The 23014-nt window shown below is 42.6% G+C and overlaps 1 protein-coding gene across 4 annotated transcripts in view; it reads left to right on the top strand.

Annotated features, from left to right (window-relative positions):
* The window catches only part of LOC308106082 (interferon-induced very large GTPase 1), a 150087-nt gene that overhangs the window by 83384 nt on the left and 43689 nt on the right, over positions 1–23014 (top strand). The gene's annotated exons all lie outside the window — the stretch shown is intronic.

The following is a 23014-nucleotide window of genomic DNA, read 5'->3' as shown; positions in this document are numbered from 1 at the left end:
CGACTACACACATTTATACCTCTCCACCATGACCATCACCGCAGCCACCCACTCCACCCTCACCACCTGCCTCACAGATATAAAAACCTGGATGCAAAATAACTTTCTCAAACTCAACTGCAACGAATCAGAAATCATAGGTCCCAACTCCCTTACTCCCTCCACCCAGGACTTCTCACTCAACATCACGGCTCCCTTGTCACAACTTCCACCCACATCCCCAACCTACTGTAGTTCTCATTTTCAACCCAACTCCTTCATTCCACCCCCACGTAAACCACATCACCAAAACAGCATTCCTTCAACTTAGGAACATTGCCCGTCTCCGGCCCTCCCTGACACCCTCTGCTGCCGAAACACTCATCCACGCCTTCATTTCATCCCGGTTAGCGTACTGCAGCAGCATCCTCCATGGCATCACCTCTAAAACCCTCAATAAAGTCAAATATGTTCAAAACAAGCTGCCCGCCTGCTCACCAGTACCCGCTCCAGAGACCACATCACACCAGTCCACCACGACCTCCACTGGCTGCCTGTCAAACTAAGAATCCACTTCAAAATGCTCCTCACCACCTATAAGGCACTCCACAACCTGGCTCCCCCTACCTCTCTGACCTCCTCCAGCCACATGTCCCGTCCCGTTCCCTCAGGTCCAGTGATGCCGGCCTCCTGGAGGTGCCCAAGACCAGGTGCCGAACCTGGGGCGACAGGTTCTCTGTGGCTGCCCCCTCCCTCTGGAATGCACTCCCCAAACGCATCAGAGATGGCCCCTCCCTCCCTGTTGTGTAAGGGGTTAACACCAGTGTCGTGTGAGAGCGAATGAGAACGCTTGATAGACAAAGTACATGTCATGTGATCATATGCCGGCTTGATGTGAAGTAAACTGAACAGAACCTCTCTCTCTGCCTCGTTATTATTAGACTAGGATAATAACGTAACATGGTGTCAGAATAAAGTAGACATTAAGGAAAGTGTCTGGAGTCTTCTGCCTCCGAGTGAGAAGTGGAACGCTGCCGCAAGTCTGCAAGAGGAACGGACGGAGCGAGTGGCAATAGCAGCTAACGTTATGGGCTAACTGGAGCTAGAGAAGCTAACAGTGTCCACAGAGGAAAGCCATAACAAAACACGACGAAAGAAACGTCGGAAACGAACGAAAACAACGGCCGGGAGGTTGTGACAGAGAAACATAAAAGTGAAGTGAAGTGAAGAAAAAAAAAGTTTGAAAAAAAAATTATAATCGAAAAAAAAAAGAGAGAAAATGGACGGAGACGGCCAGGCGGCGCCAGCAGCACCAGTAGCAGTAGCAGCTGCAACTCCAGTAAGCAGTGTGCAACTGACTCCACCAGGCAAGTTTGATTTTAATGATGCAAATGAATGGCCAAAGTGGATAAGGCGTTTTGAACGCTTCAGAATAGCATCAAGCCTGGATAAACAGTCACAAGAGTATCAAGTGAACACATTGATGTACACACTATGGAATGAAGCTGAAGACATACTGAATGTCCTGCCCTTGGATGATAATCAGAGAAAGTCTTATGAAGATGTGAAAAAGGCTTTTGAGAAACACTGTGTGAGCAAGAAGAATATTATTTTTGAGCGTGCACGTTTCAACAGGCGCAACCAGGAGCCTGGAGAAAGTGCTGAGGTATTTATTACTGCTGTCCATAGCCTAGCTGAGCACTGTAATTTTGGAGATCTCAGAGAAGAACTCATTAGAGACAGGATTGTCGTTGGTCTCAGAGATGCAAAACTGTCTGAGTCATTACAGATGGACTCTGAACTGACATTACAGAAAACTGTTGCTAAAGTGCGCCACAGTGAGGAAATAAAAAAGCAGCAGCCAATGCTGCGTGGCAGCTTAAATGACAGACAGTCAGACAACCTGGATGCAATAAATGCAAGGCGTTGGACACAGAGAGGCCCAAAAGGACAAAAATACAGCTCACAAGCCAAGCCTGAAAATAAATACAATGACACAGGATGTGGACGTTGCGGACATGCTACAAAGCACCCCTGGAAGGATTGCCCTGCAAAATAGGCAGAATGTCGCAAATGTAAACGAAAAGGACATTATGCCCGCAAATGCCGGTCAGCCGGTGGCATCAATGACATCACAGAGGAATCTTCAGACTATGGAGAAGAAATTGCCTTTCTAGGAGAGGTGATAATTGACATGGACCATGTTGAACATGAGTGGAGAGAAGCTCTGGAACTGAATGGTGAGACAATTGAATTTAAAATAGACACTGGAGCTGGAGTTGCAGCTATTCCGGGCCACCAATACTCCAAAAAGAAGCATGGGGCATTACAGCCACCAAAAATACCCCTGTATAGTCCGGGCAGGCAGCGCCTGGATGTGCAGGGACACTTCAAAGGAAGACTGGAGATAAGGAATAAGACAACAGAACAGGATGTCTACGTGGTGGCCAAGCTGATGACACCACTGCTGGGGCTTCCAGCCATTGAGGCCTTGACACTAGTGAAAAGAGTGCACACAGTTCAGGTGGGTGAAGATGTCATGAAGAATTACCCCATGGTGTTCAAAGGGCTGGGAAAGCTGAAAGACCCATACAAATTTGAACTGGAACCAGGGGCCACACCACATGCTCTGTCTGCCCCACGTCGAGTTCCCCTGCCACTGCAGGATAAAGTGAGGACAGAATTGGATCGCATGGAGGCGATGGGTGTGATATCGAAGGTCACTGAACCCACTCCATGGTGTGCAGGCCTAGTGGTTGTACCAAAAGGGAAATTAAAGGACAAACTGAGGCTGTGTGTGGATTTGACGCCCCTTAATAAGTGGGTCAAGCGAGAGAGACATATCCTGCCAGCTGTGGACCACACACTAGCCATGCTCACAGGAGCAAAATTATTCACCAAATTGGATGCCACGTCAGGGTTTTGGCAAATTCCCTTGACTGAAGACAGTGCTCTACTAACCACTTTCATAACCCCATTCGGTCGCTATTGTTTCAACAGGCTGCCGTTTGGGATCTCCCCAGCCCCAGAACACTTCCAGCGACGGATGACACAGATGCTGGAGGGCTGTGAAGGAGCAGTATGCCACGCCGATGGATCAGGATCAGGCTGAACATGATGGCAGACTGCACCAAGTTCTCAAGAGACTGAGACATGAAGGGCTAACTCTAAATAAGGGAAAATGTGAGTTTACCAGGAGCAAAATAATGTTCCTCGGACATCGTATCACCACAGAGGGAGTCAACCCGGACCCAAGCAAGGTAAAAGCCATACTGGAAATGCCAGAACCAACCTGTGTTGCTGACATCAGACGAGTGATGGGCATGGCTAATTACCTGGGCAAGTTCCTCCCTCACCTCTCATCATTCACACAACCTCTGAAAGATCTTCTGTCTGAGAAGACAGAATGGTGTTGGGGAGCACCGCAGCGAGAGGCTTTTCAGAAGCTGGACGCGCTCCCTCCTCGAGTCCTGAGATTCCGCTTGAGACTGTTGAAATTCACTTATGACATCGTACATGTGCCTGGAAAGCAGCTCATTACTTCAGACACATTATCACGAGCACCAGTGGAGCACACAGCCACTCAAGCAGAGAAAGAGCTAGAAGCAGATGTCCAGATTTATGTGGATGCAATCATACAGTCTCTTCCTGCTACTGAAGCTAGACTGCAGCAGCTTGCAGCAAAGCAGAAAGAAGACCGCATCTGCAGTTCACTAATCCACAACTGTCGTACAGAGTGGCCTGACAAAGTCCACCTGTCACCTGAAATGGGACCTTACTGGAAGGAGAGACAAAATCTGTCCATGGCTGGAGATCTTCTCCTGAAAGGACAAAGGATTGTCATCCCCAGCTCATTGAGGGAAGAAATACTCAACGTCCTCCATCAGGGCCACCAAGGCATAGTCAAGTGCCGTGCCAGGGCTCGTCAATCGGTCTGGTGGCCAGGACTTTCAGCTGACATTTGCCAGAAAGTTGCAAAATGTCTCTTATGCACCCAACATGGAACAACACAGAGAGAGCCCCTGCTGACAACTCCTGTACCTGAGAGACCATGGCAACGCGTAGGGACAGACTTATTCATCTGGGACAAGAAGATCTACCTTGTAGCAGTTGATTATTTCTCCCGTTACATTGAAGTTGCCCACCTCAATGTTGCAACAGCCAACACAGTCATAGCAGCTCTAAAGAACATCTTTTGCAGACACGGGGTTCCGGTATTTCTTATGTCTGATAATGGGCCACAGTATGCATGTGCTCTATTCACAGACTTTGCCAGTGAGTACGGATTCACTCACATCACAAGCAGCCCACGGTACCCCCAAGCAAATGGAGAAGCGGAGCGAGCTGTGGCCACTGTCAAGGGCTTGTGGAAGGAAGGAGGAGATTGTGCTAAAGCTCTGCTCAGTTATCGAGTCATTCCTCTCTCCAGCACAGCTCCTCATGGGGAGACAACTACGGACCACTCTACCTCAGGTACCCAAAGCCTTGTCTCCAAAATGGCCCAACATCAAGCAGTTCCGCAGCATGGAGATGCAAGCGAAGAGGAAACAGGAGCGACTCTACAACAACCGCCACAGAGCACACACTCAACCAGAACTGCACCCAGGTCAGAGTGTGTGGATCACCACAGAAAACACCCACGGGACAGTCATGCAACCGACAGCAGCCCCAAGAAGGTCATACCTCGTCAGAACAGAGAATGGACTGTTGAGAAGAACCAGTACGCACCTGCGTGCAACTCATCAGCCACCATCTGACACACACAGACACACTCCAGTTGTCACAGACTCTGGAAGTGCTGTCAACACTGCAGGTGACCCACACGCCACACCGCACTATGTCACAAGCTCAGGGAGACACTCCCGTCCACCCAAGAGACTGGACTTATAAAGATACAATGCTGCGATATTTTAAAAAAAATAAGAAAAAAAAGAGGAATGTAAGAGGAAGAAATGTTGATGCATTGTAAAAGTACAAAGAACAAAATAACAGTTGAATTGCATTTGGGTTTAAAGTAATTGCCATGTGTGTTATTGATGCAAAGTTACTGTTTCAGAAGATTTGCAAGTTATGTTTGTTGAAAAAATAAGAGTTATTTTGTTGATTGTTCATTGCTAAAATAACAGGAATGTTTCTTACTTAAAAGGGAGGGATGTTGTGTTAACACCAGCGTCGTGTGAGAGCGAATGAGAACGCTTGATAGACAACATACATGTCATGTGATCATATGCCGGCTTGATGTGAAGTAAACTGAACAGAACCTCTCTCTCTGCCTCGTTATTATTAGACTAGGATAATAACGTAACACTCCCTACCTTCAAAACCGCCCTGAAAATCCACCTGTTCACAATTGCCTTTCCGAGTTGACTTTGTATCAACCCGCTTTTAGTGTTTTATTGCTTTTATTTCTTTCTTACTTGCATATCTTAGTTTTTTTCCTAATTACTCTAATCAATGTTTATACCTGTACCATGTTTCCTTGCATGGATCGAATATATGCTTTACTTTTAGACTCATTGCTTACTATATTCACTAATGTATTTGATGTATAAAACAGTATATTATATCATGCACATTCTCTTTTGAATAGTTTAATTAAAGCAGTAAAATGTAATGTCCTGAAATGATACAATGAACATATTTTATTGATATCATGTGGCATTGCCGTAAACCAAAGCATGAAGCATTCTTTTGTGCTGTAATAAAAACAAAAAAATCTAAACAGAGCAAAGACATAGTGTATTACTTGTCTGTTGTCTCTACCTTGAGGGAACAGTGAATAAAGAGACAGAATCATTATACTGCCTAATGTCTTTAATGTTTCAGCATACAGTGTATTAAGGGCCAAAGTAAACAGAAATACCATCACATTATTTATTTATACAGTTTTACTTTACTTAAAAAAAAGAAATTAAATAATCTTCTGTTGTTTTTGAAAATATATATTTTCCATTAAATCATCTTCTGTTGTTGTTTTTGAAAATATATATTTTCAATTATTTTCCAGGGTTTCTAAGTCCAACAACAAAATGTAAAAACAACACAACAGGTGTAAAATGGTCCTGAACATCAAGCTGAAATCAAGCTGAAGGTGTGTGAGGGTGAACATGTGTTGTGGAGATAGACTAGTCAGTGGAGGCATCTCTGCTGTCCGGCAGGAACTAGCTAACTCCACAATGTAAATTTTTCAGGAAATGAAAAACAAGGACGTATGACATAAGATGTCATGTGTAGACGGGTGACAGTGTGAAGCAGGTCAGTCCCTGTACGTCTGTGGGAGGTTTTTTTTGTCGCGAGGTCAGGCATGTAGTGGGTAGCTAACTAACCAATTCTAAACAACTTCTTATCAGAAGTTGTTTAGAATTTGTTATTACATTTGTAATGTTTACATTACAATTGATTGGGATTCTATTTCAATATTTAACTAATTAAGAATTGGTACAGTAAAACATCTTGATAATAAGCACAGATGGACTTGAGGAGGTGTGGTACAAGAATCAATATATCAACCAATAACTCATACTAAATATCAACAACGTTTTAGAAACAGGAACTGCAACTCTGTGAACCCCTCTTTGCAGACGTTATTGTAATATTTAATGTCCTGTTTATTATTGTAGGCCTATATAATAAGTGTGATGAAGCATCAGGGCATTAATTCCCACGTTGTGATGAATTGTGAGCTTGGAGATCCATTGTTAGCTTTTAGGAATTTAGCCCCATTTGAAACCTCTCCCTGACAGTTCGCCTGAGACTGCGTGCCTCCGTCATGGTCCGAAACCAAAACCAAAACCGAAACTGAACTAAATCGGATAAATCGCGGGTAGGTCAGTATGTCGCCTATTTCACCCATTCAATAGTCTAATAAAAGGTGATAATGTCCCATTCAATGCATTGATAGCATCCGAATCAGGTGCCCTCAGCAGCGATTGGAGCTATTGTCAGCTGTTCAGACACCTAACTCCACCTAACTTTGTTTGGACAAAACTCCTAACTCCACTTGAGCTGGATTTGGGTAAAGTGGTGATAATATATGACACATGCAAGTATCTGACCATATATAAAGTCACTATACCAACTTTGATGAGGCAGTATTGCTTTAAAATATATATATAATATCTTCATTTCCTGAAAAACGTATATTTTGTTTTTTATTTCCTGAAAAATGAGCGTTGTGGAGTTAGTTGGTTGCTGCTGGACAGCAGAGATATATTATATTAATTATTGTAATAAAATGTTATATTATAATGTGATATATTATAATAATATGTATTATAATGTATATTATTATATATTATAATATAATACATTTCGTATTAATGATGTAATCTATTATATTAATAATGTTATATGTTGTTTTATTGTATAACGTAATAAATAATGTTTTCTGTGGGATGTTGCTTGCTGGTGGTATGAAGAAGTTAGGCCTATCCCATGCGCCCGCCATGTCTTAAGGCGCAGTGTGAGTGTCCAGGGGCCGTATTTGAAAGTCCTTTGTAAGTGTAAGCACGTTTGCCTGTGACGTTTTTTTATTTTTATTTTTATAAATGTTTTGATCAAATTGTAAAGTAACCCTACCGAATTAACCGAATTAAAGTAACAAAAACCAGGGAAAAAAAGAAAAAAGCCAGCAAAAAAAAAAACGAAACGAAAATTTACGCTACGCGCACGCGCGCAGGGGGGGCCTCAAAAAATTCTCTAGCCCAGGGGCCTCAACTCCTATAAATCCGGCCCTGTGTGGGCTGGAAGATTTGTGTACATAAACGAAAATACGGGCTATCTATCTATCTATCTATCTATCTATATCTATTTAGATAATATCTATATATATAGATCTATCTATATATATATAGATCTAGACTATCTATCTATCTATCTATCTATCTATCTATCTATCTATCTATCTATCTATCTATCTATCTATCTATCTATCTATCTATCTATATCTATATCTATATCTATACAGTATCTATATCTATATCTATATCTATATCTATATCTATATCTATATCTCTCTCTCGCTCTCTCGCTCTCTCTCTCTCTCTCTCTCTCTCTCTCTCTATATATAGATATACATAGATATATATAGATACATCTATAGATAGATAGATAGATAGATAGATAGATAGATAGATAGATAGATAGATAGATAGATAGATAGATAACAAATATTATTTCACTATTTCTTTTTGAAAATAGCAAATTTACAAGCTCACTGTGAGCTCACTGTGAGTGTGCGCTTGAGGCAGGCGAGGCAGCAACAGCCTCAGCCTGCCTGCCTGACCTGTGCCTGTGTCTGTGTCTGTGTCTGTGATTGAAATGGGGCTCTGTCTCTCGCTCTGTCTCTGACGTTGAATTGTGCGTGCACTTCCAAAAGTGTCACTTATCTAGATCATTTGGACCACAAACGAAGGATGGGTGTAACACTTGACTTTCATTGACTTTAACAATATTACTGTAGTTGTGATGAAATGTTGAAAGGGAGAAAAGAACTCACAACTTTAGTTTGCAGTGTTTGTACCTGACACATTCCATTCCATCCATGTCAATTTGAAATGAACTTTGTAAACCGAAATAAATTCACCAATGTAGCAACAGGGGGAGCCAGACTACAAGTACAGCTGTCTGTAATACTGTACCTTATCTTATATCAGTGGTTCTCAAACTTAATAGCCTGCGGACCCCCATTTCAAAAGATATGCCAGGGACCCCCATAAGAGAAGATTTTTTACGGCTCTAGCAGTGATTCTCAACCATTTTAATTTCAAGGACCCCCAGTTTGACATGCATTAGGGCTACAGACCCCCATTTAATGGCATTTCTATCACTTGGACCGCAATTTATATTGTAAAATCTATGTCAATTTAACATTGTACAAATGTACAAATGGAACCAAATGGACCCATTAGGGTCCATTTGGCTCTATTTGTACACTCTCAGTGTACAAATGGAGTTACAGACCCATAAGGGTCCATTTGGTGCCTAATCTATCATTTAGCTGGGGACCCCCTGGAACTCCCTCAAGGACCCCTGGGGGTCACCGGACCCCACTTTGAGAACCAATGCCTTATACTGTCTCTTTCTCGACATGTCTTCTTAAGTATCTGTCCTATTTAGTAAATACTGAAACCTTGTCACACATAAGTTCCCCCTCTTTTGGGAAAAAAATTAAATTGCCACCATAGACCTCAATGCACAATTGCAACTAAACATCACAGTGGGGTCATGACATGATGATTGACTGATGTTTTTACTGACATTAATGCATATAGGCTACATGATCATATCTGTCAAAAGGATAAAATGCAAAATAAAACGTGAGATCTTATTTCTGTTTGAGTGTAAAATGAGTGCCATGAGTGCAACACAAATGTTACCTGTCACACTACATTAAAGCAGGTTCTCAAACATGTTCATGTCAAGGACCCCCAAATGAATATGAATTGGCCGTGGACCCCCATATGAAAAGATTTTGTGGGACGATCATACAAGATTTGGGTTGTTAAAACATTTACAAATATTGAAAACACTTGTTTTTTTGTTTTTCATGGCGACATGGTTTGAACAGATTTTGATGGTATATTAACTAATTATTATCTAACCCCAAGGACCCCTGGGGGTTGAGAACCACTGCATTAAAGAGCTCAACTCAGTACAATATAAGTGTAATAATTGATATTTTGATATTTGTGTGTTTTTCACCAATAAAGAATGGTACCATGTGACCTTTCCATTAGATTCCCTAGTGTGTTTATTTGTCTTTGTGGTGTAATTCGAGGCAGTAAACTGCGTGTTAGCAGGCTGGTTGGTTGTAATAAGGTAGAGGAGAAGAAGACGTCAGGACCAAGTTTCCAGAATCATTCAGTGGTTTATTCAGCAACAAACAAACAGCATCGCAAAAGCAGCCAGGGGCAGGAGCCCCTGTCCACCCCCCAGCAGCCTCACGGCGTGTGACAACAGTACTCTCTCACTAGTCATTTACAGTCAACCTTTATACACTGTAGGTAGCTCACATTACAAACAGGCGGGTGGGTGGCAGAGAATCCCCCCACCAGCTGAAGATCAACTTTTTTGATCAGTGCCTCTATCTGATTAGCAGCTGAATGCCAGGAAGCCTGGGTGTGAAGACAGCAACACATTATTCTTCTGACTTAGTAAAATAACATTTCTCTATGGTTTTGACTTGCATACTGTTCAATAACTATAAGCCATATGGGCTAATATACCACATCTTTTTACTGGTTCAGGAGATATGAACATCGACACATTCCAAGTACATTACATTACATTACATTACATTACAGTCATTTAGCAGACGCTTTTATCCAAAGCGACTTACAATAAGTGCATTCAACATAGGTAGGGAACGAAACTACTAATCACCAGAAGTCTTACGTGCATTTTCTGCTAAAACAGGCAACCAAGAGTATACCTAGCGCTAAGGTAAAAGTGCAATATATCAGCTACCTACTTACTTAAACAGATAGCAAAATCAAATGAGCAAGAGCTAAAACAAATAAGTGTATTGACTAAAGAAGATCCAATAAAACAATGCAATGATAAAACAAGAGTTCGTACAACTAGTTAACAACAAGTATGCAAGGCGAAGAGGAAGGGTAGTGTTTCCTAAAGAGGTGGGTTTTCAGCCTGCGGCGAAAGATGGGCAGTGACTCTGCTGTCCTGACATCAGTGGGGAGTTCATTCCACCACTGTGGGGCCAGAACAGAAAAAAGTCGTGACCGTGTAGATCGGCCAGAAGGACCCTTGAGCGACGAGGCAATCAGTCGCCCCGAGGTGGCAGACCGAAGTGGTCGGGCAGGGGTGTAAGCATCGACTATAGCCCGGAGGTAAGAAGGAGCTGTTCCTTTCACTGCCCTATAGGCTAGCACCAGGGTTTTTAAACTGGATACGAGCCGCTACGGGGAGCCAGTGTAGAGAACGGAGAAGGATAGTCGTGTGGGAGAACTTGTGGCGGTTGAACACCAGACGAGCTGCAGCTTTCTGAACAAGCTCCAGAGGTCTGATGGCAGATGCCGGAGCACCAGCAAGGAGGGAGTTGCAGTAGTCCAGGCGGGAGATGACAAGAGCCTGGATGAGCACCTGGGCTGCCTTCTCCGTGAAGAAGGGGCGAATCCTCTTGATGTTGTTGAGGAGGAATCTGCAGGACCGTGTCACCGATGCGATGTTTGCCGAGAACGACAGTTGATCGTCCAGGGTCACACCCAGATTCTTCGCAGTCTGAGTTGACGTCACCACAGCATTATCAATGGTGATAGCCATGTCTCGGTGCGGACAGCCCTTCCCCGGGAGGAACATCAGCTCGGTCTTGTCCAGGTTGAACTTCAGGTGGTGCGTCGACATCCACTCCGAGATGTCTAAACAAGCTATTCATTTCAGCCAATAAATAGATCACATAGTTGTTCAGCATTGATTATTAAAGACAGGGAAAAAGCTCCTCCGAGCCGCTCTGTGTCCCTGCTCTGTGAAATGGGGATACACTCCTCAGCCGGAGGATCGACACCCCCCCCCCTGTGAAGGAATGCTCTCAGACCAATGGTAGGTTTGTGTTTATATTATTGTCCACTTGGATGTAATAAATGGGAGTAAAATGGTGATGTGTGGTTGGTAGAAATAACACTGTTTTACCTTATTCAGTATAATTCAGTTTTGTGATTTGCATATACCTTAGTGCATGTGTAACTAGTCATTTAGAATCACACTGCAACTCCACTCTGTGGTGTAACTTCACCACAGAACAATGCCATTATTCCAATAGAACCATGACTCTGTTAGTGTCATGGTGGAGAGAGTGGAGTTGCAGTGTGATTCTAAATGACTAGTTACACATGCAAGGTGTTGTGGCATGATTTTGGGGTATTTATCACATTCCTGAGCCAATAATTTGATGACCGGGTCATCGGGTCATTATTGGCTTGAATGCGATGTGGTATATTGGTCTGGTATGAAAAGGCAGATGAAATGCTGTTTCTGAGATGCAGAATGAGAGTTCTAAGTCCAAAATAATTTAGATACTTGTACAATACATTTTGTTGAATTAAAATTGCAACAAAATGCATTGAAACATGACACATTGATTGCTCGAATATGTTTTTATTGGCAAAAATGCACATACATGACAATATTTGTACATACCTGTCAAAAGAATAACACAATTACTTCCATTGTGGTCCTTTGAGTAGGGGGGGGGGGCAGAGACATGCATACAAATAAAATCAAAATAAATGCATTCATATAATTGCAAGATGCTACAAGTACAATAGAAACTTAAAGTCCATACTATCCATAGTTGCAGTTCATTAAAATCTGATTTGACATTGCATTGTCAGTCTCCAGTGTTGCAACACAATTGGTTACCATCAAACACCGTGACTCCAGGGTTCACTGTTTTAACAGTAAAAACATAGCTAGAGGTTCCTTATCTGGTCACATGTCACTATATTTGAGCATACTTGACACAATGTCCATTACCAAGAAGTGTTTCCATTCACACTATTTAAGGTATCTTGCTACCTACTGTATTTGAAGCCCGGTCCCATGTCTGTACCCTATGTCTGTACCCTACTAACTTCTACTAACTCAGAGCCAAGCAGTTGTCCAATTCTCTTCCAACTTGCTACAAAGAAATCGCTCATGGCTCTAGCTAGGCAACCATCTACTTTTCCACCTTCACATGTGTCTTCATTTCTAAAAATTATATATTATAAGTCTATATATTATAAATAGACTGTGATTGGCCAATCACGGTGCAGGGTTAGGGGGGTACACTGGTGGCCAATCACAGCGCAGGGTTGGGGGGGTGCAATGGGTGGGGGGGGTACAATGGTGGCCAATCACAGTGCAGCGAATGTCGATGTCCAAACCTCACATATAGGGGCGGTTTCACCGCCCAAAAATCACACCCAGTGTGAAGTGGGGGGTGTGGTCATCACAGTGGTCATCATAGTGATGGAAGCTCACTTCCAAAAAGATGTATTTTTGGAAGTCCATAATCTTATTTATAGGTTATTAATGTCATCATGTGTCTCGCTAGCCAATCACAGTGCTGAATAGAGTCAGCCAATAGAGTCAGCCAATCACAGTACAGCTAACTGGGCCAGCTGGGCCAATCACAGTGCAGGAAACTAATACTAATGAGATGTCCCAACCCCACTTATAGGGGCGGCTTCACCGCCCAAAAATAAAAAAAGTGAAAATGAATGTCATAGAACCTTTAAGGGAGGATGGGCAGGCGGACTAACCACATCGTCAAGTTCATGTCACCATGATCAGCCATAACCATATAAGGACTTTCCATTGCAGCTACGGCTGAATACGGACTGTGTTGTCTAGCATGGCATCAGGCCCTATAACAAATCAGTTTTTATGGCCATAAACGGCTGACAGATACAGAGATCTCCATATATGCCATAAAAGGGACAAGGACAAGGACAAGATAGACATCTCATATGGCCATATCAGTTGGATCACTGGTGCAAAGTAGCTGTGAGGTGGATGTGAGGTGGATTTGAGATGTGAGGTGGACACGAGCAGCTCTATTCTCGAGCACTTTCCCCCCCCCCCCTAAACCACGTTAAATACCGATAATGGAGCTGCGCCGCCCCAATAGGTTATTCTAGCACCTGCTCTACCCGTCACCATTATGCCGACGCCGTTATTTGCGCGTGGAGGTGTGCCCGTGGGCGTGTTGTTGCTATATCCCCCACATTGCCATTCTGCAGACACACATGGGTACGGCTTTGGGGGGGGGGATAGTGGAATCTAATACCACCCGCCGGTTTCTAAAAGCACCCGCCAAGTGCACACAGACACTACAATGGCTTTGTGCGTTGGACCATGAGCCGTGTTGCCAGCCTTGGCGAGAAATAAGCAACCGCAGGTCTATGAAAACAAAAAGAAGCAACTATAAGGCCACATGAGCACTTCAAACTACTAACTAGAGCTTTCATATCCCCTAAATATTTCAGCCCGGCTCGACTAATAATTGACAAATTAGGCCCAGCCCAGCCCGTCAGTCATTTTTCTAAAGAAGCCTTATTTCTCATTAAATCTTGGTAATTCGTTAAGAACAGGAGTCATTCTACCCTATTCCAACAGTCTATATTTTATTTAAAAAACTGCTTGGAGCAAATAGGGCTATATAAATATATACACTGCCCCATAACGATTTTAAAAATGATTATTGTTATTCTATGAAATATATGTTTCATAGAATAACCGTAATCATTTTTGCGATGGAGAAATCACATCCAATGTTACCTTCTACTGCCCGCTGCCTGTGCTCTCATTTGAAGAAATAATCCAACATTTACTTTGAGGTGAAAAAGACATGAAGAAAGCTCAATATAGTCTGAAGATCCATTCTATATGTCATGTTATGGTTTAAACTTTAAAGGGGGCTCTCTGCTGCTGCCGTCATGACAAGACAGCTGATTGATTTGACCTACTTTTGCGTTGCGCTGCCCTGTTGATTAATTATTTGGCATCAGCTGTGTAAGAATATATAACTATTTTAAATGGCTTTCATATACTCTTGGGGATCTGACTAATATGACAAGTTGCTTATTGTGAACACAATACGCTACAAATTAATTAATATATGAATTTATTTGGATTTTAAAAAAACGTTGACCTGGCCCAGCCGGTGCCGACGGGTCGGGTGTCCCGTTGGGTTTGGGCTAAAATCTTAAGCACTTACATTTTTTATAAGATGATCGGATCATCTAGTGTGATTTTCATTTTGGCTGCTGTCTCATTAAACCCATGCTGCGGGTGCATATTATATTACATATTATATATATATATTATATTATTATTATATTCCCCACGTAAATGCTACGTTCATGTTTACTGCATTAAAGGTTCTCAATCTTTTCAGGCCATCGACCCCCCAAACTAACCATATTTGAACTGGGGACCCCCCCATTTTGTTTGACTCGGTTCCACAGATAAATATTGTGAAAATAACAGATCTACAAGCTCGCCAGACATTGGGTGCTCCATTGTGGTCTCGACCCACAGGTTGAGAACCACTGCATTAAAGTTACATGTCTAGTATGTTGTTGACCACGTAATGTAATGTTTTTGGTTTAGTGTTAGGCTACTCTGTGGCGCGCGCGCGCCTCATTGTTTATGCTGTCCAAAATAACAGATCTGTAAGCTGTCGACACGACATGACGCAGCGCCGTTGATAGCTTGTATGTCTGTTATTTTGGGTAGGTAGGCGACGCACATACGCATCGCAGCAATGTGTCTGGGTTTGAGAGGCTATTAGATGATTGATGTAAACTTAAAGTGTAGCTCTGTTCGGGATTACTGAACAAAGGTGGATGATGAAAGATAACGGGGACAATATGGATGTAAGTTAACTTTAACTGCGTCACTTCAGAGGAAACTATGGAGCTACTTCAGAGATGTTTACACACCCCTGGAATCCATTAGAATGGTGGAAATAGAACAATAACAGCCACTGTTCTGCTGCGCTGAACTCTGTGTGGCATCCAACATACAGGCATCCAACATACATGCGGCATCCTACATACAGAGCGCAGCGCAGCACCGGTTTAAAAAAAAGAAAAAAGACGCACTGACATTCCATAGGCTAAATCAATGCATTTTGTGATCGCATCGCACAGAGGCTGCTCTAAACACTCACACAGACACAAGCACGCAGAGATTTAGCTATTTTATGGATAGATATAATAGATGTCATTAATTTATTTACCGCAATATTTCATTATCCGATATTAATTAATAATTATATTTGATTGACCCGAATCCACCCAAACCGCGGTTAACTACGGCAGCGATCCGCGTATCTCTAGTGAGTAGGCTAGGCTACATATAGACCTTTCCTAAAACTGTCCAATTTATTATACCCATGTGCTACTGTTTGTCTGTGTACCACGTAGGAGCGTTGTCGCAACATGATGTAATTAATTATTTGGGCGCAGCCGGTGTGTACCAATAGTATAAATATTTTAAATGGCTTTCATATACTATTCCGGATCTGACTAATATGACAAGCTTATTGTGAACACAATAAGCTACAAATTAATATAAAAATGTATTTGGATAAAATAAAATAAAAGAAGGAAAACAAGCCCAATGTGGCTTATAATAATCAGACCAGGCAACTGTGCAGACAGGGAGATAGGCTAGAGCATATATTGGATCGGGGATGACGGCTAGCGCAGTCTTCTCTTAAAGGCAATGGCTTCTGGCACGGTGATTGGTTTTATCATTGTAACGCCCAAACCACACCTATGCATAATGTAACGGGTAGCTCAGGTGTTTGGCGGGTGAGGGGGGTGCCACAGAATACCGAATTTTGCGGGGAAACGCCTCTTGCCTAGTCCGAAATCTGTAATGAGTGGTTTGTTCAAATCTCACCTAGAATAGGGGCCTAGATGTGCTGCCCGAACGTCTAGTTAAGGTTATCAAACATGTTTATGTCAAAGACCCCCAGATTAATATGTACAGTATTTGACCACAGACCCCCATCTGACCCCCTTTTGACCTTCAACCTCATCGTGAACTTGGAGGTCCATTCAACTTTTTGTTTTGTTTTTGTCATTTCCTGATTTTTTTTTATTTTGGAGTTAGCTGGTTTCTGCCGAGCAGCAGAGATATACAAGATTTGTGTTGCTACAGTAAAATGTAATATTTTCTTTAAATCAATTAGGAGAGCTGATTGGATAAAATTGGTATGCCAAACCTGAAAATGCATTTTTTTCTGTTATGCTGTTCTCTTTTCTAGACCATTCAGATTTGACCTTAAATGTTTTTTAAATATTATTACACATCATGTACATATATTTTTGTATATTCTGTACATTGAGAATCCTATACCTTGATGTCATTGACAATGCATTATTGCCTGCCCAGTTAGGGCAACCTGATCGAAACCTGATTGCAAGCACATCCTCTAATGAAGCTCACCTGTCGTCCTCCCCTATAAATGTGAGGTTCATCTTTTGCTGTGCCAATCCCTGAAGAAGACCATTTCCAGGTCAAAACGTTGGTATTCATTTAATAAATTATCCTGCATCGTGGCTATAGTGTGCAGCCTTTTATTCACTTTTAGACTTATTTACCAATGTCAGCAGCCCCTCATAAATACTGGTGTGCGCCCTTCTCGTGTTTGTTTGCCAGATATAACAGAATCCAGGGGGGGCACTGACGGATCAGAGACGACTGACCGCTCCCCGAGTAGAGCAACGATGGCCGTCAGCTCCTGAGACTATGCCCCCACCCCGAGTCTCGCCCTAACCTTGGGTTCCTCATCCCATTCAACATTCATCTAATTTTGTTTCAATAAACTGTTAAACTTAAGAGGTGTGGTCTCTTACTAGTGAAATGCAATGTGCCACCTGTTGATGTTCTGCACTGACTGGATACAAATATTTTTTAAATTCTGATTAGCACACAATTTGAAAACTCCACAGTGCCAAAATATTGTCTTGAGTCACAATCAAGAAGTAGAGAGTTGCCCCATGATGATGATAAGTTGAAATATCACAGATAAAATATTGCCTGATGAAGAAGACCTAGAAGGTGGAAATGTTGCATAAATAAAAAGTGAGTTTTTTTGGAGCTTGAGAACAGTGTGCAGACTTTCTTCTTCTTATCCTTGATTCTTCCCTTGATGTCCAGCACCTGGCCTAAATGCAGGTGTGGGATGTGCACACAATCTTCTCTGTGAACTTCTCTGTGAACTGCATAAAAACTAGTGCCACTAACACTGAGCCACTATACTGTATATACATATATACATATATACATATCGATGGCCAAAATGCAAAACCTCCTATGTGCAAATTTCATGATTTTTGGATTTCACTGTGGATGAGGACTATAGGCTATGCTGCACATGCTCAGTCTGTCTGCAAGATAGTCCCGCCCCTCATTTTGTCAGAAAAAGTAATTTGACTAAAACCTCCTATCTTGTTCAGTGCCAATTAACAGGGCATGAGTTGTACCTGTTCAAAGTTGGCATTTTTCAATTGATTGCTACAGCGCCACCCTTTGGCCAATGGTTGTGAGTTTCGGGTCTTCGCCGTTTGGCATAGCCCTCTACCATATTGCCGAGTTTCTTTTATTTTTTTATTGATTCCAAAATAGGCCTCTGTTCTTTTCTGTACAGCACACATACAACATACTGGCTTCAGTAAATATGCCACACAGAGGCTGAACGATCACTGTCTCTACCTCCTCCTTCTGACCCATGATCCTTGTCACTTAACCTGAACTGTACCCAAATACTAATGGCTATTTAGACATAATGGCTAATTTCTGCAACTATAACTCAGGCAAGTCCTATAAGGCTTTAGCTTGATTGAACGTCATATTATGTAAAAAAATGACGAAGAAAATACATAATAAGGGGAATTTTGAGGCAGCACTTAGAGATCTGGAAATATTTGACTGGGATAAATACTTCTCTGACTAGGCTATGCTATGCTGTAAACACTAATCGAGATGAATAAAGTTGAAGTTGAACTAAATAGAATGTGCAAAATAGCATATTAGTAGCAAGCATTGTCTGATCCAAATGAGGTGCATATGTTGTTGGCTCTCATCCTCCACCTGTCAGTGGCATAGGGTTGCATAGGGTTGCTGGGTTATGTGAACACACACACACACACACACACACACACACACACACACACACACACACACACACACACACACACACACACACACACACACACACACACACACACACAGATAAAAGGTCTGTCTATAAAGGCCAGTCTAGGGATAAAAGCCCAGATCTGGACCAATGTCTGCATAGTGTTGCGCTGACCTGGGACCTGTGACCATTAAAAGTTATGATAATGTTGTAGATCAGCAGTCCTACTCTGACAGTTGATAAATAAGCTCCCTGAATTTATTGTTTCAAAAGATCCTTATTTGTTCATGTTCTGTTTGCATATAGGAGTGGCAGGGTGTACAGGACGCTACTGTCACCTTGCGTGATCTTTTATTCAAAATCATGCCAAGATGTTTGTTGATTTTCCCTCATCTTTCAACACTATTCAACCCCGCCTGTTTGTGGATGAACTATGTAAACTACTTTGGTGTTGACTCTAGTTGTGTTGATTGGATCCTCTCCAATAGATGACGGTGAGGCTGAATGAGAGCATGTCATGTGAGGTCTGTTCATCTACTGCTGCGTTCCGTAATTACTCATTTGTATTATATTATGACTGTCAGGGCCAGTTTCATAAATATACTGAAGATTTTAAACTGTTGCAAAAACAAACTCAACTCAATGTATCAAAGACAAAAGACATAATGGTCCTTTCATTCAGAACACCATCACTGAGGGTCAAGAAGGGGGTCCGAAATGACCCGGAAGAGAAGTGTGGCTCAATTCCCCCTCAAATGTCAATATTCAATGTTTACACGTTTGCGAGTGAGAGAGACTTGTCCTCAATTAGCATTTGCTATCAGGAGTAAAATTAAGTTTGAGTTTATGAAAAATAAATGACTTTTTACCTTCTATGGTATACGGGTCAAAAATGACCCTAACACCACTAGTGTCACTATTTTTTATAGAGACCATCAGAATTACATGAAGCCTCGTTCAAATAAAGAAATGTGAAGGGTACTTTTTACCTATTTAAACTTAAAAACGGGTAAAAAATGATCCTAACACAATGGAGGGGTAAATAAACATTTTTTGCAAAACGTTTTTGAGAAACATTTTTGAAGATTCTTTTCGAAAGACATTTTACAAAATACAAACTAAATACAGGGTTCCTATAGGTAGCACAGGAGAGAAAGATCTTCATTCATGCCACCCGGGTTAACAGACTGTAAGTGAAAAATCCATCTGGATTCAGTTTGTAGGAGTTTGGTGTCTAAATCACCACCTCTTCTAGATTTCTTAACTTGTTCTATCACTATGAATGACAGATCTGCTACGGAGTGACCGGCTTCCATAAAGTGTCTGGCAATAGGAGATTTAATATCCTTGCGTCTGATGGCACTCATGTGTTCTATAATGCGTGTGCGGACTGGTCTGGATGTTTTGCCTACATACTGGAGATTACATTTACAGGACATCATGTAGACTGCATTGGAAGAACTACAGTTGACAAATTGTCTGATGGTGTATTGTTTGTTAGTGACTGCACTTTTAAATGTGTTCATTTTCTTAGAATATTTACATGCTACACAGTGTAGACAATTAAGGGTAGAAGCCGGTGACTCCAATCAATTCACCATATAGTCCCTGATGCTTCGAGATCTATAGTGGGAAAAGAGAGGAGGGTCAGTGAACAGTTTGGCACCTTCAGGATCAGCTGAGCTGACAAAACATGCCAGTGTTTCTCTATGATCCTACAGTACGTAAATCATTGCTCAATGGGTTGTAAGTGGTGATGCAGGCACATGAATGTTTCTTTTTGGTCTGCACAACCTGGTTCTGGTTGTTTAATTTAGTTAAGGCAGAGTCAAGCCACTGAAGTATCTCTTCCACGGCCTTAAAGGCTCTATTAAGTTGCCAACAACGCCATATTGTAGATAAGTTTGTTGTTCCAGAGATGAGAATGAATGGTGGTAGAATGAATTTCCACAGCCAGCTCCACAGCCTGTCGGCCGGGAGTGGCACACACACACTACAAGCTTACATGTCATAGTCTATATAGCAGTGGTCACATTGAATAAGGGGGTGGGGGTCAGCCTCCAAAGGTGAGACCCCACCCAGACAAACAATAGATCACCCTCTGAGTTCCCTGATTCAATTTGCACCTGTATGAAGCAGGAAAGGGGGATGGGGACACATGCTCTCTCTCCCAGGTGAGACAAAGAAAATGCCAAGAGCACCCCACACCCCGCTCAGACAAACCGGCACCTCTCTCCTTGATCCGCTCTTCTGTCTGTATGCTCCCTGTGAAATATGGCTTACATTTATATCATGTTATTAAATATACTCCAGACCCCCCATGGGAGACATTAAAACGTCTTCCACAAACACGTATATTTCAAAAGAACCACAAAGAACCGCCCCCCATGAAAAGCGACCGGAACACCAACCAGGAAAAAAAGAAACATTCAGGAAAACTAAAACAGCACACAACATCAACACAGAAAAATGCACATACAAAAACCAAGATTACATAGTACAGCGACACGGTGAATTACATCAAATAGACACATCCCCCAAAACTAATTAGCATGCAGGATCCCTCTGTTAGCCTTTTAAACTCCAGGATAAAACATTACACAGCCCCCACCCAGTGGAAGCTGACAGCACACAGTCGAATCACGCCCACCAAGCGATAGCACCACCCCCCAAGAACAATGTCCCCCCCGCCCAGTCACCAAAATATACTCAAAGATAGCCTAATACTTATCCCTAAGTTTTACAACGTACCATCAAGCATATATGACAACTACCACGGAAGTGCCTACACGGATAAAAGAAGGCAGTGTACCCCCCAATGAAACAATAATCCACAAAGTAAACTCACATTAAACACAGGAGACCAGAAAGTAAAAAAATACCCTCGCATCACTTCCCATGGCAGCCATAGCCCCATAGTTTAACCCACGCTTATCACAAAAACATAACCCCAGGTCCCATATGCGCAGCGTTCCGTTCGATAATGTCTCTCTTGCAGTCTCCCTCAATGTCATCTCCTCACCCCAGCCGTGCTCCAACGCCGTACCCAGATTGTCCAACAGCTAGCTGCATTTTAACAACAGAGCGCTCTACTTGCGATCGTAGGAGATGTGATAACACACTCCCCACGAAGAACCCCTCCATGGCAAGTCCTCCACCCTGCTGGCACCCGCTGTCCCCAGTCCTCCTCACAACATACCCACTACGAAGAACCCCGTCCTCCACAGGTTCCCCGCTCTGCCGTCTGCACCGCAGCGCGCTCCTCTAGCGATCGCAGAAGATAAGGTTGTGCAGCCAGATGAGTCGTACAGCCGTCCTAGATCTGGTCACGAGGACCTCTCCCTGTAGATTCTCGAAAAGTTGTCGTCATGTCGTGCCGATGTCCATAATCACCTACACCCGCCGCACGTTCTTTCGACGCCTGGCTCAGTATCCCTGGAGACTCGCGCCCCCAAAAAAACAAACCAACGCGACTGCCGACTTTAACGCCATATGAAGTATCTCTTCCACGGCCTTAACACTCGCATGACTGAGGTTTCATACTCCTCCACCAAGCCTGAAAAAAGATCATTTTGATCCCCAAATCAGGCTATCCTATTGGCCACTGTCTCCCTCTGTTCTCCAGACTAGTTCACACTTTCTCCCCCAAACAGTGGGGGGTTCCATTGTCTTCTAAAAAGCTGAGAGTTGAAACTGGGTTGCCAAATTTTGAGAGAGAAATAAGCAGGCAGGTCTATGAAAGTGTAGGCAGTAGGCTAGTGTGTATTTCTATCTGTCTCCTATATGTCATCATGATTTGTGATTTGTGTATGTGGGGATCTCATTTTTACTTCCATGCAGTGTTGATTTCGTTAACGAAAACGAAACGAAATATGTTCGTCAACGCAAATTTTTCAAAGGACGAAGACGAGACCACCACCCATGAATAAACAATAACTGGGACTAAATCATTATGCAATTTCGTTGACTAATAAAGACGAGACGAAAATGTAGTTATTATTATATGATTTTGTCACTCCCTGTCTCCTTTGATAAGCAGCGCAGGGCATGCTGTTCCTCACTCACACACACACCCCCTTTTAAAGTTGCAGCCGCGCACGCACACACACACACACACACATAGTCACACCGTCAAATGAATGGCAGGAGGATTCAGATTTCAGAGCGAAACTTTACAAAATAAAACGGTAAAATGCTATGCACGGGGCTCGGGAGAAAGAGAAGAGGTGATATGGACACATTTTCGCTACATCGATGTGGAGAACCAAACACAATGCTTGATTTTATCCGAAGGCAAGCAATGTGGGAAAAACACAACAAGCGTTCACCACAAAGAGATCGAGTTATAAGTTAACAAAAGGTTTGCACTTTCTCCATTTACAC

Source organism: Gymnoscopelus braueri, assembly GCF_963280865.1.
Source record: "Gymnoscopelus braueri genome assembly, chromosome: 18".
Taxonomy (NCBI): domain Eukaryota; kingdom Metazoa; phylum Chordata; class Actinopteri; order Myctophiformes; family Myctophidae; genus Gymnoscopelus; species Gymnoscopelus braueri.
This window is presented reverse-complemented; position numbering and strand designations above follow the sequence as displayed.